Genomic DNA, 18924 nt, shown 5'->3' on the forward strand with positions numbered 1-18924 from the left:
GAGTCTTCCGGCGATAGTCACCGATGGATCAAATCCGGAGGCAGCGCCTTATTACCGCGGGTTCGCGGTAATTCAGCCGAAATCCCGCTACCGCTCGTTCCGGATCGACGATCGGAAATAAATCAGCGAGCGGTAGTAATAGAAGTTGCGATTAGTCGAGCGAACGTGACGCACGAGCGTGACCTCGTAGGAGGTAGGAGCCAGCCTTCCTTTTCTTTGCGCGCAATACTGCCTCATTCTACTTTGCATTTCCCATCATGCGGCTCTTTTGGCCCGCTCGCTCCTCCTCGTTCCCCTCTTTCGCGCTCTCTTCCTTGAGAAGTGCTCCTTCTTCCAGCCGACATTCTTCCTCTCTCTCTCTCTTTTTCTCTCGATCCTTTCCTTTTTCTCGCTTGGCGTCTCCTTCCCGTCTCTCTCTCTCTCTCTCTTCTCCACCACCGTTCTCTTCTCCCATTCTCTCCACTTCCCCTCTCTATCAATTTATTTTTCTCTCTTCGGAGCAGTGGACCGCGTAACGAGCAACGTAAATCAATCGGCTGGCATTGTGGCTTCGTTCCTTCGACAGTGGTTCTCGATCTTTGCATCGAAGCGACATGTGAAACTTGTATTATTGAGCTGAACTTGCTTCTGCTCTTTCCGGTACTTTTCTATATATTTAGGTTTTTTCTCAAATTTAATAAACTAGTTGTTTTGGGCAAATTATTATAATTATAAAGTTATATATATATTGTTGTGCAAAGTTATTATAATCTCTAAAATAGAATGCTAAAGGAAGCAATAAATATGTGATTAAATATATCGATACATTTATAATATAATATATACTGATGATGAAAATTATAATAATTGACTCATCTTCAATTATGGATACTCATTATGTAGTACAAGTATAATATAGGAACATATAATTGACTTATGCTTAAATAAATATACATATTTCTAAATATATTTGTAAATATATATATTAAATTAATCATATATAAATAGATTTGTACCAAATTAAATATATCATTATATTTATACTAAATTAAATATATAATGAAGTATAATTAATTATGTTCCCAGCGAGCGAAATTCTCTGGTGCATTATTAAAATCCTTGATCATTTAATATTTCATTATTGATCACACACATAAATATACATATATCTAGTAATTATATATTTACTTTATAGACATCAAAGGTATTTTTAGACATTTCGTGAGACTAAATCTGTTGAGACGGATTCGATAATTTTAAATAATAACACATTATTCTAGCTATTTTTTATATTACGTATTTAACTAATAGTAAACACAATAATAATAATCTCAAGAAAATATCGTAAATATCATAGATTTACGGATGACCAACCAAATTGTTTTTTAGACTGAAGCTGTCTCGTTAATAAAGTATTGAATTAAATTTTTGACTCCGCGTATACACGTCGATTCGACTTTTGATTTTTTAGAGTTTGGTCACATTGTCCAATTTACAAATCGGACGATCGCGCGAGACTAGGAGCGAAAAAAGGTAGAATGGATAAAGGTGGAAAGGAGAAAGAATGAGATGGCTACGATCTCGCGGGGGTGGAGAAGATATCTTCGACCAGAGACGTGCAAAGTTGAGGATCGTTTTGCTCCGACTTTCTACTACGTGCCGAACGCTTTAAGGAGTCTGCCTACTTTCAGAGACGAGAGCTCGCCGGCTTCTCGCGGAAATCGAATATTTTCAACGGCATTTTCCTCTGCTTCTCTGCTACGCGGCCGCGCGAGAAAAAAAAGGAAGAAGCGAGGTATCACTTTTGTCCCGTGTGACAGAAGTTTCGTCACGACTTCTCTCATCACTTGTTTCCGCTTACTGAACAATCTTTTCTTCGTGGACGATGCAGGACGTCTGTGATCTCTACGCGTTTCTTCGATGAAATAATTTTTTTTCTTCGTATTCAGTATGTTTTAAAGCGTTATAAGTTAATTGTTTAATCTTTAGTTTTACTTGTACACATTGAGCTTATTTCTATTTAATTACGGCTTAATTATTATGGTCTCGATCAAAATTCGCTTCATGAATTCGCGTTTTACCGTTACGGCTGTTAGTAAGGTACAATAAAGGGTCGTCGCGCCGTAAAGTTCCGATCTTAAGAAATATTTGACACGAGCTATAAAGTGCTTAATGCGGTCTCTCGGGGAAGAGAATGTGCCGAAGGATAAAATACGAAATTACAAGCGCTTTACGTGAACGTTATTTAATGGCATATCTCGTAGACGGGCATGAGAGAGGGCATCGAGGAGCAAAAAGAGTGAAAAACGTGTTTTAATATAGTAGCTAATGTAAGATAGTATAAGAAATAATATACATAATGAACGCAGTTATGATTATAAATATTATAGTTATAAATCAATTTAATTTTCGAAAAGCTTTAATGAATCTTTAACAAAGAGAATAAATTTTATTATTAGCGATAATGCAACGAGCTTCATTTAATTTCAAGATAAGGATTAATTGTTATATCAAAGTAAGTAATAATAAAAAAGAACAGCAAACTTTTCTTTCGTTTTCGGAAAAATCAACTTTACAATTCGAAAAATTTGTAAATGGCAACATTTGCGGTCAATCTGGGATGCTCGTTAGATATATCGACAAACTGTTTGACACATAAATAAATTCTGGCGTGCAAATTTACGTTGCGTTACGACATCGATTCATTCGCAGCGTGAAACGAAGTAAAAAGAATAACTATAATCCTTTCGATTTCTTTTTTTTGTGACGCAACGCTCACCGTTAATTAGCGAAATTATGTGATAGCGTTTCGGAAATAAATAATTTATATCACGCGCCGCACATTTGACTCCGGTTATAAACTGGTTAAGGCGCGCCTGAGAAGAGAACGTGCCGAAGAAAGAAATTAAAAGCGCTTTATGTGAGCGCAGCTTTAATACCGTGCCTTGCGGTCCATGCGGAGAGGGAGTGCAAAGACGCGCGGGGGCGGGAAGAGAGGCTGTGAGGGCGAAGATAAAGAGAACCAGCTTGAAGGAGAGGAAAGAAGAGAGCGGACGAGACTGGTTTATGTAAGGTTCATGGGCTGGACCTCGTTTCGGCTTGACTCGAGTGTGCGTCCGGCCTCGATGTCTTTTTTCCCTTTCTTTCTCCCCTCTTCTTGCTTCGTCGTCTTTTTTTTCTCCCCGCCTCCTTGCCCCTCGACTTCCTTCTTGCCCATCATTTCACCCTTCTCGTGCTTAGTTTGCGCTCACTTTCGTTAGCTCGGCCGTTTAATGCGATTTTAGAAACCTCGCAGCGATTTTCGTTCAAGACACGCCGTCGCGATTTACCCGGTGATTTTTCGATGCGAAATTTTGCTCGTATCAATCTTAAATTGGCTCACCGAGATTTAATGGAACATGTGATCGAAACTTGTAAGGATTTCTATGATTTCACTTGTTTGTCTCTAGCATAAAGTAAAGTATAAAAATATTTGTGGAATTTAAAACAAAGTTTTAGCTTATGAACAATTGAACTTTTAGGATCACGTGCGAAAATTGTCGCGTCATTATCGAGAAATGACATTTATGATGATTTGATGGGGATTTTGACAGCGTGCCAAATCGCAGACGAATGGACTTTCGATGGTCCGCTCGATCGAATGTCTCGTCGAGACGGAATATTGATATCGGTGTTTTGATTCGGCTCGTACGCGCGGTGCAGGTAAATTCGTCAAATCCACGATTTAGCGACGATGAATCCACGGGATTAAATTATTACAGAAAAAGCGCGCACGCGTAAACACACACAAATGCGGGAATTTGTGCAACAATCGCGATATCGGCGAGGTGGCTATCTTTCTCGCTGCATTCAATTATTCCGATGCGTTCGGCCGACTAAACCGATTACTCGTTTCGCTCGTAAAATGAAACTACGAATGACGACTGCACGTAATAGCAACATTACCATCTCGTTAGAGTACGAACGAGAGTAACCGATCGACCTCGAATGCTATCGTTTCTTTTCGACCGCTACTGTTTGTCCGGCGATTACTGTAAAATTGAGTTCATGTGTTTTTTTCTTGATGATCTCGCGAGCGAATATATTAAAAATCTTTTAAAACAGATCATCACGAGCGAATTGTTCGCAAATATTAATGATTTTTAATTTTTATTTATTTTATTTTGTAAGAAAAAATTAAGAAACTTATAAAATTAAGCTTTCTGAAAAATCATTTTTTTGTATTTGGTTAATACAAGTACATGTTTTATGCAAATCTTTTTTTTGCACTTTAGAAAGGGGCAATCTTTTAATTGAATATTTTAAAAAATTTCAAATAACCAGTTTAAGCATCGTCGATAATAAGTCGATTATAAGTTGAAAAATATGTCTATGGGAAAACGACTTTATGATCGTAAGCGTAAAAGACAGACACTATTACTATTCGATATTCTAAAGCGGGCGAAATTGCGTCTTGGAAGCGTAATAATTTGCTCGGTCGAGCAGCCCTGAGATGGCGGAGAAATCTAATACACATAAAGATAGACGTACGATAAACGGACTAGACAAACGAGCAGCAAATGCGAGCCATAGTTGCTTCCAGTTTTATTATTTTTTATTCCTTGACTCGATTAAATATTCCAGTTAACATTTATTAATTTAATTTATTAATTATTAAAGCTATATTACTCTTATTAAATATACTGCTATATATATGCGTGTGTGTGTGTGTATGTGTGGATGCATTGAATGCATGCGAATGCGTTTGAAAGCATCTATTGTTCGCTCGTACATCCCTGTCTTTAAGTCAAATAATGTTTGTCTTGGAGACGATAAGAAAATATTAACAGGGACATGAAGGTTATTTCGTGCGATAGGATGGCGGAAGGCGGAGGTGTTAAATAGGCCGCGTTAGCCGCCATTACTTGCAATTCTCTATCATTAAGCATCCCTACCGTTCGCCACCCTTATTCCCCTTCCTGCAATTTGTTCCGCGCATCCCTACTAGCTCGTTCTGGTTCTCGCGTCCTCGTCGTCCTTCTGCTCCTTCTATTTGTCCCTCGATATCCTCTGTCCTTCTCCTGTTTCTCTTTCCGCTTTCCGTCACGGCCCCGCCCTTATTATTTCTCCTTTTGCTTTCGAACCGGAGCCGCCGGATTTGCCCTTGAGGCTCCATACTCTATAATTCTCGCATCCTTCTCCGAATTTGTTGGGGAAATTTACATGGTTCGTTCTATCTTGATGATCATCCTGAATAAATTGTCTGAAACAAAGTGGATTGTATACATGTAATGTTTCCACGGAAGTGATCGCATTCTCTATGATTTTCCTATGATTCATTTTAACTGATTCGGAGCGAAACGTCTAAACATTACGTCATATATCTGATAATCCGAATACATCGACAATACATTGAGAAATATTTTAAGAAATCAACCATCACCCGGAAAAAAATTTATTACATGATATCTAGTTCTTTAATAACGCATTGAAACATGAATCTTGTCTATTCAGTTGTTGGATTCTATTCGATTTATGTCAAATGGTTCCTTCATACATGCGATATAATCGTCGAGAAGGAGCCGTGTAACTTGGACTTGAAGCGTGCAAACAGGGAAATAGCTTCTGCTTATATTTACCGAGACATTCTTATGGATTACTCTGCCATTTTTCCATTTCGCATATCTTTTCCCGCGCGTATTTGTTTCTTTCCGCGCTTCACCTTGTCCTTTTTTTCAGTCCCTTTTCTCTCTATTCCATATATATCGCTGTTCGTCCTTTATCACGCTACCGGAACAAATAGGAATTTCAGCGGTGACGGGCCAGTAAAGCGCAACAAGTTGAGCTCCAGGCTGTATCGCAAAAAAATATTTGAGAATTAAGGGGAGAGGAAGGAGAGCGCGAATCTTATATTTATCTCAGGGATAAAGATCCTGCCGTGCAAATTTTGAGGAGAGAATAAACATCGGAATACCTAATTTCACATTTATAGTTTTGCGTCCCGCTGAACGCATCCGAGATGACAAAATTGAAAATAAATATTATATTTACATAAAATATCTCGATGTGGTTGTATTTAATGATTTTCGTTAATGAGATTCTTTGATATCTTTTGGGCACTTTGCTTACTTTTTAATGAAGGTTTTCTGGTGGAGAATTAATATTTAGGCTATCTAAAGTCTTTTTAAAATAAATAAATAAAGGATAAAATCTTATTTTTCAATTAATTTTCAATTAACATTATTTTCCAATTGATTTCAATTGTTTCGATGTGTAATTGTGAAATGTTGAATGAAGATAATTAAGAAGATATTTAATGTGAAGAATTAAAAGATTATATCAAATAAACAATATTTTTTCGTCTTGGAAAGAAAGATGATTCCAAATTAATTGGAAAATTGAAAAAAAGGACAAAAAGATTCTCTCGATTCATTGCACTGTTAATTATTACTCGTCTCGTCCATTTTCAAGTACTACTTTGGGCACATCGAGATCTAATTTTTCTTCCTGGAAACGAGCTGGGACAGGTCGACGACTATAAATCCGCCGTACGACACTCGCGTGATGACAGTCGGACGCCAACTTGACGTGGGTCTCGCAATTACACAAGATTTGTGTGTGAGCGTGCGGCGCGTTAAAGAACCGTGAAAAACGAGTGACCCGTTTTTTTTTCCATTGGCATTCCCTTTTTTTTACGTCGTCGCTGGATTATCCTCGTGGCCCATCCGAACCTTTCCCTCGATGCTCAACGACGAGCCACCGAGCCGCGAAAGTATCTCGTCGCGTTTAAACGACTTGCGAGACGTCGCCGAGCGCTCGTAAAAACGCGCGATACGCACTCGACTGTACGTCTGGGGAAGCTTACGATATATAGCATCGACGTATCTGAGGAATTGTCGAAGTAACGCTGTCATGTCGACAGCTGATTATCTTTCGTCATCGATATTTGTGTCGATTGCGATTCTAATCATTTTAAGGACCAAGTTTTTTTAGAGGTCTCATTTAGGATCTTTATACGTCTTAAAATTTATATTAAATTTATGCAGTTTTAATTCGACATAAGTTTATAAATTTATTTATAACTAAAAATTCGTATTTTCAAAATATATTATGGATCTTACATGTAAAATATATTTCATACTAATACATATAAGTCGACCAATTTTTGATTTTTTTCTAGCGAGAATATTCAGTTTCTTGATTTATAACTTTAAATACATGGAATTGGAATGAACTCGAAATCAAGTAAAGAATGCATATATATCTGCATGCATTCTCTTGTACAAATTCTATTAGTTGTCGCACAGTTCCTCGTTTTTAATCGTTCGTAATTCAAGAATTTGAGATATTTTTGTCGACGAAAATTCTGTCTCATGAATTGTTTAATTAACACCCGTCCGTGAATGAAGGATGTAGCGCAGTAATAGAAACAGGATATTCTGTGCAGAAATTCCTCCTGGGACACGCTGTATTACAGCTCGAAACGGTCGGCTATATGTGTAACATCAGCGCATTCCGGCCATTAATTTGTCGTGTTTTGTCACTGCCTCGTACCGCACCCGGGGTCGCATCTCCGCCGCTTCTTCCGTCGCTCTCAAGCGACGCGGCGCCGAGTTTTCGAAGTGGATAATTACGTGCCGTGCGCGTAAGGCTCCCCCCGCATCCGCCCCCGCCCCCGCCTCTGCCTTCACCCCCGTTCGTCGCGCGCGAAAACGTGTCACTTGGTTCCGTTCCAGTAAGCGACTCTCTTCTTATTACCGGGAGGAACTTGAGCCATCGCGTCGCGCCAAAAAGTGCGACTGTATATTTCCCTTCGCGGAAATAAATTATGTCACGCACGGCTACCCGTTCTGAAGAACGAAACGCCGGATATAATCGCGTGAACCAAGATGTTCTCGCTCCCCGATCGTCGAGCGAACTTTACTTCCGCTTTAATCGCGCTTCATTAGGCAACGAGGAACGAAATTGTTTATCAATCGAATCGTCGTTCCATTGTCGGGCCGAGAGGAATTTACTTTTGTCGGACGAGTCTCATTTAAATGCGCCAGACATCGCGCAAAAGTGGCCGGCTGGCGCGTCAATAATGAAAAGCGATTTAAAGACGCCTCTTTTTCGATTTTACGCGAAATTACGTTTTATATAATAGCACGTCGCGAATGAGGTGTAAAAATTCATTCGTCGCACTCCGAGATTCAGCGGGAATATTTACGTAATTTACTCGACATTGTGCTCGTTTATCACCGCGCTGTTAATTCGACATTCATAATGTCAAGTGTGAAATTTGTTTTGTGCGAAAATTTAGTCCGAGTCCCGTGAGCCAGTGAAAGTATCATCGCGCTTGATTTCATCAGCGCGATTAAATCGACATTAAAATTATCGTTGCCGAAATTGCCGGCGATGATTATAAGGAATGCATGATAAGAGAAAAAAAAAAGAAAAGAAAAGAAACTGCGCGTCGCTACGTGAAAGATTTCGATAAAAGATTCGATGCCTATCTCGGTAATTCGGCGCGCGGTTTATAACTTATAACTACGCGTCGTTAGGCCGGCACACATTCACATTTGACCATCGTGATATTACACGGGCATGGATGGCGGTCCGTATGGGTTCTCTTTTGTGAGAACTAAAACCTGTTCACCCACCGAACCCGGGGCTTCTTGAAGTCGTCGAAGTTCCGTGCGCGATCGTCTTCTTTGTTCGGGCCTGGCATTCGCGCGATGCATACCGGGTGACCCAATTAATATTAACGAATGGCGAGTCGACGACCGCCTCATGATAAACGGCACTTAATTAGAATTATGTACCTCGTACTGCGAGAACTAACTCCATACATCGTCTCTCGACATCGAGACGAGAGTAGGGAAACGTCACCGTAAAAATGCTGAGATTGCGTCGTTATTTTACAATGATGGATGAAACGCGAATCGTGTAATTCTCTAGAAGATGCATCGAAGATTGGCATCGCGTCACACTGTTGATGTCTTTTTTGTTCGAAAAAGCGAGTGTCTTACAACTGCATAATTGATAAAAGAACATATGGCATATGATAGAGAACACAATGTTATAAAATACGTATGAGAAATATATTCAATATTGTGATTTATAAAATGATCCGATCTAGCGATCCATTTGACGTTCGATCAATTATCATCAGTTTGACCGAGCGAGCCTGTTGTCACATCGTGAAAAGTGTCCATCGAAATCCTCCCTAACACACGTTGAAGCGATAATATCACGAGGCATAATCTACTCGCACAGGTAAAGCGGCTTCGTTCCGGTCGATCGATGTTGTATCGCGACTTGCTTATCGGAGCCGGTATACATGAAGATATTTGTTCTAAGTACATGTGACTCGTCGCTCGGAATCAAAATGTGCATGGCGAGAGGCACAGATGCTCGCAATACGATACGTTTCTCGATTAGATCCGTCGAGGTGAGCTCTTTCCATTTACACACGCACCCACACACATGCGCATTTACTTCAAATTCCAATAAACTCAAACCGAGTAAAATATGTAGAGAAATGCGTAGACTATTTGTTTATCGAAATATATATAAACATAATCTAAATATATGCATACGCATCTTGCTTAAATACATTTGCGAATAATTAATGTATTATGCATAACAATATTTATATTAATAACAATCTACATAATTTATTTGCGCTTTTATTTGCATGTTTATTTACTTACGTGCCTCGACAATTCTATTTTTTTCTTTTTTAAATTAAAAAATCCTGCTTTTAGAGAAAATATCGACTAATGTATCGGTAAGCTTTCGTATTCGACATTGACTGAATACAAGTATCGATGCTCCGTTAAATCGGATCTCTGCATCTCCGAACGCGCTGACATCGGTGCGAGGGAAACATCTACAGCCCATACGCGCACGCGAATGTGCGTGTAGAGAGAGAGAGAGATACGCGAGAGTGCACGAGGGCGCGAGCCTGTGTACGAAGAACCAACACCGCGGGCGCTCCGCGCGGCGGAACACAATATTGCGGATCAATAAACCTCAATAAAGTCAATTTCTGTCGCGGGGCATCTGAATACGGGAATTTTGTATTCCGCCGGCTAGGCAGAGCCTGGCCGGGCGGCGCGTTCGCGCCCCGAATACAGATTAAGTATATATTTTATATCGCGATTCTCTCTCTATCTCTCTCCCTCTCTCTCTCCGCGTCGAGCAACTCGCTGACTGGCGTATCTCTCGTTTTCCGCGCGCGTATCTCATCCCGTGGAAAGCGACAAAATAAGGAGGGTGCACCTATAAATTGAGCTTGTCTTCAAATCTAATTTCTTTTTTTTTTTTCGAAAAGACACGTGTAATGCAGATATTTAGGAGAGACAGACTTATACATAGGAATATGTTCTGTATCTTCAAACACATCATAACTTTTTAACGATACCGAGCATTTTTAGATTAGTATCTTAATCGTACCATTTTAGTTATTATCTACATGCTTTGCGCAGTCTTTTAATATTTACTCGACGAAGTTTATTTTTGGATGTCCTTCGCGTGTGCATGTGTACAAATATTTTTCGCATCGATATATCTTTTTTATAATTTTTTAACCTTGCTTCTTTTTCATTGCATGTTGAAGCATGATATCGATTAAAGCAAAGTTACACAGAATGGGAAATTAAAATGCGATACAAATTGTTGTATAAGAATTGTTCTAATATTTATATTCTGATATTATAAAGAATATATATTTTATAATTTAATATTTTGAAACATATAATTAATGCGGACCAATCGGCTTTCTCTCTGAGGCAATCTATATAAAAAATTTTCTATCATGAGAAACATCCATGAATTATCTTTTGAATTTCATATTATTCTAATATAACTTCATAACTAATATAAAACAAAGTTATCAATTAGATGAATGAATTATAAAAAAATTAAGACCAAAACGTGATACGTTATAAGAAAAAGTTATTATATAATTATTTATACGATTAATAATTACTAACATCCTTTATAAAATAAATTTGATGAAATTTATATGTTACATATGAGATACTTTCTGTCCTTTTTTTAAAATAAAATACAATACATAAAAGCTTAATTTATTTGAGCTTAATTTATTTAAACCCATTCATTTTAAGGTAATAGATCTGCTACAATCCATAATCTACACTTTACAATCTACATCTACAATCTTTAAAGATCCATTACCTCAAAGTGAAATAAAAGTTTATCACTCATCGATCGATGCGCAGTAACAGAGTTAATTACATTTAAACTACGTTGATATACAACATACAAACATAAAATGCAAATTATAGCAAAGCTCAATTATAACTCTTTTTAAATAATTCTTTTTTTTAAACTTATACAGGGTTATAGCTTTTATATAAAAAAAAGTTTTTTTTAAATTTTTATTCGTAAATCGAATAAATGTCAAATCAAATCAAATTAATATACTCAATTAATAACACACAATTAATATACAAATAATAACTTCAGGATTACTTTGCCGATGCCTAATGTTTCCTAGACCTGTTTCTCTTCTCAGATTGTTAGGATTCGTTGATTCACGTACGTGACACCTTGAATAACACTTTTGCACTTAAAAACACACGATACTTTGCACGATACTCTCGAATTTTGCGATCGCGAAACAATATATCGAGAATTGCAATTTGAGTCGAAGAGTAAGGATTAACTTCGAAGAAAAAGAAGATGAACTTTTTATTCGGATCTCAAAGTGACTCAAATTCGCTTAGACACGATTCGTTATAATATCATAATGTTTTATAAACTCACCGAGGAAGAAGAATATCTGTTTCCGATCATCTAGATAATCTAGGAAATGGGAATCAACTTTTCTTATCGCGCGACAAATCGTATTAAATTATCCTTATCGGTTCATCAAGACGAAACATATGTTTTTTATAGATAATAAAAATAGTAAGCTATACATGAAGACATATGTTATCGTAGCAATATCATTGGTGTATGATGTATGAGATGAGAGAGAGACGGGACGACAATCTCACATACCTTTATCGCGCAATCGACCGAACTTTAACCCGCCTTTATCGGGCAATCGAGCGAACTTTAATCGATTCGGACTGAATTCCTCGTCGGAGCAGAAATTTCCATTGAGCATTGTTTAGCAATGTGCAATGAGATTAATAATTCGGCATCAAAAATATACAACTCTCGGTGACAATTGTAAGTACGAAATCGAGATATCGGAAAAACGACATAATCCATAACATTGAAAATCGACAATGTGTATGGCTTGTACCTGTCCTTTTTTTCAGGATAAATTTTTCAAGTACCCTTCCACAATCAAAGTGTATCCGTTAGAAGGGTTATGTTATATAATTTTTTTTACAATATATAATTTGTAATTTATTTTATACTTAAAAGATTATACCCCTATATATTGTATTTTTCCCCTTGACGAAAAATGTATGATATAAGCATATTTAACGAGCATCGAGCACTTATCAATTCGCTTTTAATGATAAAATAAATTACAAGAGATATTACACATCGTAAGATTATATAATATAAATGCTGAATGCTTGAAATGTTCTAATAAATATTAATAATTAATTATTAGATCGATATTTATTTGCAATGCAGATTATATTCGAATACGAGAAAAGTATATACGAATAGTTAAGGAAATAATTATCGCTTATGTAAATACACGATGCAACAATAAAGTAATTTGTAATTTTCAACTTTTATCTCGCTTCGATTTATACTACGAATTAATAAATTGCGCGAAATATTTGGTTCGATAAACAACTATTGTCTCGATATGTTTATAAATAATGTTTATGATGCTTTAAATTATGAAATTAATTGTATACATTATTTGCTATCGCCAATTATAGAGAATAATTGCGTTTTCTCTCGCTATCTCGCGTCTCGAGGAATACTAACATATGATACACGGCTTGTAACCTTCTTGCTCGTACTGAATCGTACTGCGCGAATGACAACAAAACAAGACCGCGAATTACAACAATACACGACCGCGTGTCTTAACAATAATCAAATACGTGTGACAATTAATTTATTACCGTCGAAAGAGAGTAAAAAAGAAACTATCTGTGTAAGTCAATATAACATTATCACTTTATGCCAAATTGTTATAATTCAAGAGAAATAAAATTATATATCGTTAATGAATCAAGAATTTTTCTTTTATAAATTATTATAGTGAAATTAAATTACTAATGATTATTTATTATTTTCCCTCGTTTCCTCAACTATTTCTTGGGGAAAAAATTTAAAAGTTTTAGAGGAAAGATCGCTAAGCGCATTTAGGGATCGTTCGAATTTGCTGTTTACTAGAATATTCTTTACAGGTTCGCGCTGCGCTATATTTCGTTAGAGAATTGTACATTGTGAATTCAGTACATTTTGCGCAAACTAGTTTTACGGGTACTCGCGCGCGGCTCCTCAAAATGCACGTTGCGCCCCCGCCTGTCGCTCGGTAATTTGTTTCGTGGGAACGCGCGGGGCTTTGAAGGGCCCACCCTTGGCGCGCAATTTTCTCAACTCCGACGTACACGGCGCGAGGAATATCAATACGCGTCGTCCGCACTCGCGCGCGCGCGCGTGAGAAAGAAAGAGAGAGAGAAAGAGAGACACGGAAAGACGCGCGTCCCACAATTCTGACAAGTTCCGTTAATAAACACGACGTGTCGTCGTAAGACGCGAAGTTCCGGAGCTTGTATACGAAACGAGAGACGCAGTTTTGAAAGACGAAGAGAAGTTTCTTTCGCGCAGTTTTGAGAGACACGCAACACTCGCCCTCGCATCTCCTGGGCACGCAACTGCGGCAACGTTATCAGGTGTAACACAGAAACTGCAATTGCGCGTGCAGCAATAGTTGCAGCAATCGATCGCGCGGAAGTAGAACCTGCTCTCTTATTCGTGCTGCGCTCAAGCACGCAAGGTTATTTGGATAATTTCCGGTTTAATCTGCGTCCCATTTAATTCTAATGTGTGTTATATATAGAATTTAATTTACGTTATTATCATTTCAATATTTCTACCAAAATAATTTCTTCCAAATTATCTCTAAAAAATGCAATATTAAGTGGAACTTGCGTCAATTTTTCGGAAGCATTTAATTTCGCAAAACTTTCGAGTAAACTTTTTCTATGAAGTTATATTAATTGACCTTTCTTGGAATGTATTTCGGCTATTTCGGGGAATATTTCGTTAAAACTGAAACTTGCTTTTCTATGCTTTGGAGCGGAAGCATCATCGAGATTTTCATGAAAATATCTCGTTTCATTACCGGAGACCGTTTTAATGGAGAAGACGCTTAAAGATTCACGTATCTGGTTACATATAAACAGGATGGAAATGTGACGTCTAAACAGCTGACTCTCAAGTGAGCGTCCTTCGCGCTTTTATAATTCGAAATGGCCGGCTAAGATTTGTCCTTGCTTCATTCGCGGAATTATTGTGCAGCGAGGGAGAAGGCCGTGTCTTACATTTTTCTTCTCGCACATGGATCAAATCCAGGTCACTGGTCATATTTCACTTCATAGTGCCCGTGTACTCAAATTACATGGAAACAATATTCTTCCGTTGCATCATGACGCGCGACACTTTCGTATCGTACGTGTTTTAACCGTGCGCGACGATGCTAACGATATTATTACGCTAAGTAACGCGGAATTATGCAATGATGCAATATAATAGGAATTGAATTACAACTTTAGTAAGCTTGAATTATGAACGTGTGAATTGTTATTGCAGCGCGGCAACGTTCGATTAATTTCATCTTTTACGTGAGAATAATTATTTGCTTGCTCTTTGAGAGAAATCATCCTGTTTGAAGGTGAGATTTTCAAGAGCCGTTAATAATGATGAAAGATATTTTACATTCATGTAAGCATATTTTGATTATATAATTATCTTTCCATGAATTCAATCTTTTTATAAAATAGCAAAGATTTGACGCTTTATAACGAATTACATTCATTCTTATAAGAGAACTGATTTTATAAAAAGTCATGACATTTATTAAAATTCTGTTTAAGTAAGAAGAGAGAATTTTTTGTCCTATTTAATCTATAACATTAAACTAATTTTACTTAAACGTACTTCGCCGAGATTGTTGGTATCGGAAGATTAGTTACAGCCTAGGCGAGTTGATCGCGCGGTAGAAGCAAGTTTCCAAGTTTTTGTCAAGCGATCCTGTCCGAATGAAAGTTCTCTTCTCTCGTTAAATCGGCCCTCGAGAAATGTTGCGGATTATTTAAGAACAAGCCCATTGGGCCGCGCGAATTTGATGCGTGCGCCGAGGAACGAAGCGGCAAATGGTCCAGAAAGAAAGGGAACGGCCAGAGGGAAAAGTCTTGCCGAAAGATATCGACGGGAAGAAGGGACGCGAGACGGAGAGGCGGAGGGGAAAAGGAAGTGAAGCGCGCGCGGATAGAACGAGCCTCTATCGAGCCAAGAATATTACCGTGAATATTGCGCGCGCGTGTCTCCAACACGCGTGTTTATACGGCACCGACACGACCCCCGGAGAGTCGAGCCGGCTCATCGAAATGTTTTTCGGGGGTGGCTCGAAATACTCGGCCGACGGCCGTAAAACTACACGGCAAAACACTTACAAACTATTGGCCGTCGAGGCATTAAATTCGGCTCACGTGCGATATAATCCGTCCCCCTTTCCTTCCCCTCAGCCCCCCTTTCCCATGTATATACGAGCCATAGTAAATAACTATTCGCGCCCGCGTGTATTCCGATGCGTGCCGGCCCGAAAATGTGCCAATGTGACGCACGTTGCGTGAATTGAGATCGGACAGACACGTTCGCCGGTTGTTACTGACGAGGGAATGACAACATTTCTCTCGACTTAATGCGAGGGAAAAGGCACCGGCGATGTTTACGACTCCGTCAAGATTTCCGCTTCCAGAGGAAGAAATAAATATTATATTTTATTAAATTGTCAAACGTAAAAATATAATTGCGATTCTTTGCGTAAATACAAAAAAAATGAAGAAATATTGCACCGTGGAAAAATCAAATTGGTATATAAGAGTATAAAAGTTCATGTAACTTTCCGGAAATATTTCGGTTATGTTATGCAAAGCAATATGGTATAATACGTGGGGCTTCTCCTTGGATGAGATATCTGCATGGGTTAACACGCTTGGATTCTTATGCAAATTTTTGTTCATGCGAACTGCAACCTTATATTTTTGCCCTGTTTATACTACATTAAAATTAAATGCATATTTTCTCGGTTGGAAAAATTTATTTGAAGAGCCTCTTGCGAAAAAAAAGAGGGGAAAAAATGCCGGCTCGTCTAAACGAGCTTTTCCGTAATGTTTACGAGGCTGCGCGATTGGTGGACGCAACGCGACGTGATTTCGTTCCGCGCGCGATCGCTCGAAATATTAAACGTATCGCCCTTCCCCGAATTTGCTAGAGCGTTTAATATTTATAACATTGTTACGTCATTTGCGCATGCATAAAACTGGATAATGTGCACTTACACCCAACGTGCCGCATACTCCCCCGACGCACACGGCGATGTATGCAAACGCGCTTTTATCGTTTTTATCATTTATTCGCTCGCGTTCGCCGGCAACGAAATTTCGGTCATTACATCTCAAACGATAATTTCGCCTAATTTCCCGGGCATGAAACGCGTGGCCAATAGATCCGAATTAGTCCGTAATTAGCTCGGATATTTTGCGATATGATCGGAGGAGAATTTTTGCGACTTTTGTTGAGGAACCTCGCATTTTTTATCCACGATGTTTGATGTACGCGAAATATCGCAAAATGCGTTTGCCGGCTTAATTTAAACATCGGCCGTATTCCCATCGGAACGAATGCGACGCAGCTCGCGTTGATTTTAATTAAAATTACTAACTCCCGTGCTACACACTAACTGCATAATTATTTGACAATTTGCCGCGCGGACGTCGACGCGCCCGGCAAGTTTTATATTCGCGATCGCGATAATACACGTATGTTTCGTTATTAGTATAAATGCGAAAAGAGTAGCAACGCCGAACGAACGTTAATACGACGTAAATTAATTTATCTGATAAACTGTTATAGTGAAATTAGTCAATTGCATATTAGAATAGTCACAAAACTGGATATTTATTATAATAAAATAGACTGCGAGCTCATATTAACAGATGAAAGTCATCTTGGCATATAAAATGGTAAATCAACATACATGCTCGATTTATTTCGCTAAATTGCAAAAGGAGAGAGCAATAAAATGATATTATATTAAGTTTTAGGAATAACGAATTTAAATTATTATAACATATACATACGTGTTCGATTGCGCGCCATTAATTGAGAAATTTCTTGCTTCTTTACACGTTGGATAATCTAAAGATCTTATCCTTTTCTTTATTCCAGCGCAAAGTCATCCTTCGCTAATGCAATCTTACTCCATCTCACGGCCCCACCCCATAACAGAGTTGTCCCGCGCAAACTTTTATAAACTTGTTTAGGCAGTCAACTCTCGCGACTACAAAATCTCGCTTCCGCTTAAGTTCTAAAAATTCAGTCGGGATTACACTGATCCATGAAATATTTACGCGCTTCGCAGCCTCGTGCAAGATTACGTGTGACCCGCGCGAATGATCTTGGACGGAAGTTTCTCCTTTTATGAGAAAAGCGGCGCTCGCCAAGTTTCGTCGTAAAAGTGCGAAAGCAGCGCGAAAATCGTATCGCAACGCGAAACCCCGTGAATTTTACATATTCCATGCGAATGATTCACCATTTCGGATGGCTCAGCAAATCACGGCATCTCCCCCTTCCTCCTCCCTCCCTCCCTCTTTCTCTCTTTTTCATCCCTCTTCTCCTCCCGCTTTCTTTCCTCTTTTTTTTTCCCTCGCTTACCTTGCTTACGCTCGCGAGCGCGCAGTCAGCAGCACACGCGTCGTATTATCTATATAGGGTGGCCACTACAAACGGCGTGGGGTCGGAACAGAGACAGCTAATTATTTAGACACGCTCGGATGCCGTCCCATCGATCACTCCCCCACAAGCTCTCTCGTCTCTCGTCTCACACCAACTTCCGCTCCTATCGGGTCAGTCGCGCATACACACGTGTACACGTGCACACGTGCGCGCACACATCGCGCTCCGAGGTTAAACTATAGAGTCGGTTGCCGACGTCGGCGAGCACGTAAACATATGCATCTCGCTTGCATCACGAAAGAAAACAGTAACCGACATTTTTATGAAAGTCGGCAACCATTTATTTTCCTAGATAGCCGCCCGCTTGTTTGGTATTCTTTATTAAATTATCGTTTCGCGTCGTACCTGCCGTTTATAACGAGATGATGAAAAATAATAATCTAAAAGATACTGGAACACATAATTTCTGTTTTTACTAGGGCTGCCAACAGTCCGGTTTTGACCCGGACTGTCAGGTTTTTAGGAGTCTTGTCCGGTGTCCGGTTGATAAGTCGAACCGGACACCGGACGTTTCTAAAATTGTTTGAAAAACAATATTGTAAGAGAGAGGTGATAGAAAGAAGAAAGAGAAAGAGAGGGAGGGAGAGAGAGGAGGGGAGAAAGAGAAAGTTTCTTACTTGAAATTTTGTATTTAATATAGTTTTATGTTTACTGTTTCTGTCCGGTTAGATTTTGTCCCAAAAACGAAATGTCCGGTAATTTAGATATTTGGATTTGGCAACTCTAGTTTTTACTTCTACTGTTTTGCGTGTTTTCGTTTGTATAAAGTCTGTAAACTTTGCACTTTACAAATGTATAACTCACAATGATGCGAGGCAAATTTCTTGTTATCCTGTTTTTTTACATGTATATTTCCTTTATATTAATTATAATAGCATTTCAAGCTCCCTTATTCGCGTTTAAGGGTAAGCAGCGAAGTTTTCAAAGTATCGGCTGTCGTTAAAAAATGTTGACGCAGTTTGAGAGCCGCAACTTCGAAGACGGAACGAATTTCCTACCGGCGGCGTTATT

The 18924-nt window shown here is 38.7% G+C and overlaps 1 protein-coding gene and 1 long non-coding RNA gene across 20 annotated transcripts in view; one reads left to right on the forward strand and one right to left on the reverse strand.

Annotated features, from left to right (window-relative positions):
• The window catches only part of LOC145972463 (protein muscleblind), a 374150-nt gene that overhangs the window by 107310 nt on the left and 247916 nt on the right, over window positions 1-18924 (forward strand). The window lies entirely within an intron of this gene.
• The window catches only part of LOC145972465 (uncharacterized), an 82908-nt gene continuing 68569 nt past the window's right edge, over window positions 4586-18924 (reverse strand). Inside the window, exons 1-2 of one of the 2 annotated variants that reach the window (XR_014439173.1) lie at window positions 5598-5907; window positions 4586-5221 (exon numbers count right to left, since the gene is read on the reverse strand). This is a non-coding gene — a long non-coding RNA (uncharacterized LOC145972465). Of the gene's footprint in view, window positions 5222-5597; window positions 5908-18924 lie in introns of those variants that run through there. The other variant, XR_014439174.1, reaches the window with a different exon arrangement.

Source organism: Camponotus vicinus, unplaced genomic scaffold (assembly GCF_025532165.1).
Source record: "Camponotus vicinus isolate PSW18456_S1 unplaced genomic scaffold, iyCamVici1.0 SCAF_5, whole genome shotgun sequence".
Taxonomy (NCBI): domain Eukaryota; kingdom Metazoa; phylum Arthropoda; class Insecta; order Hymenoptera; family Formicidae; genus Camponotus; species Camponotus vicinus.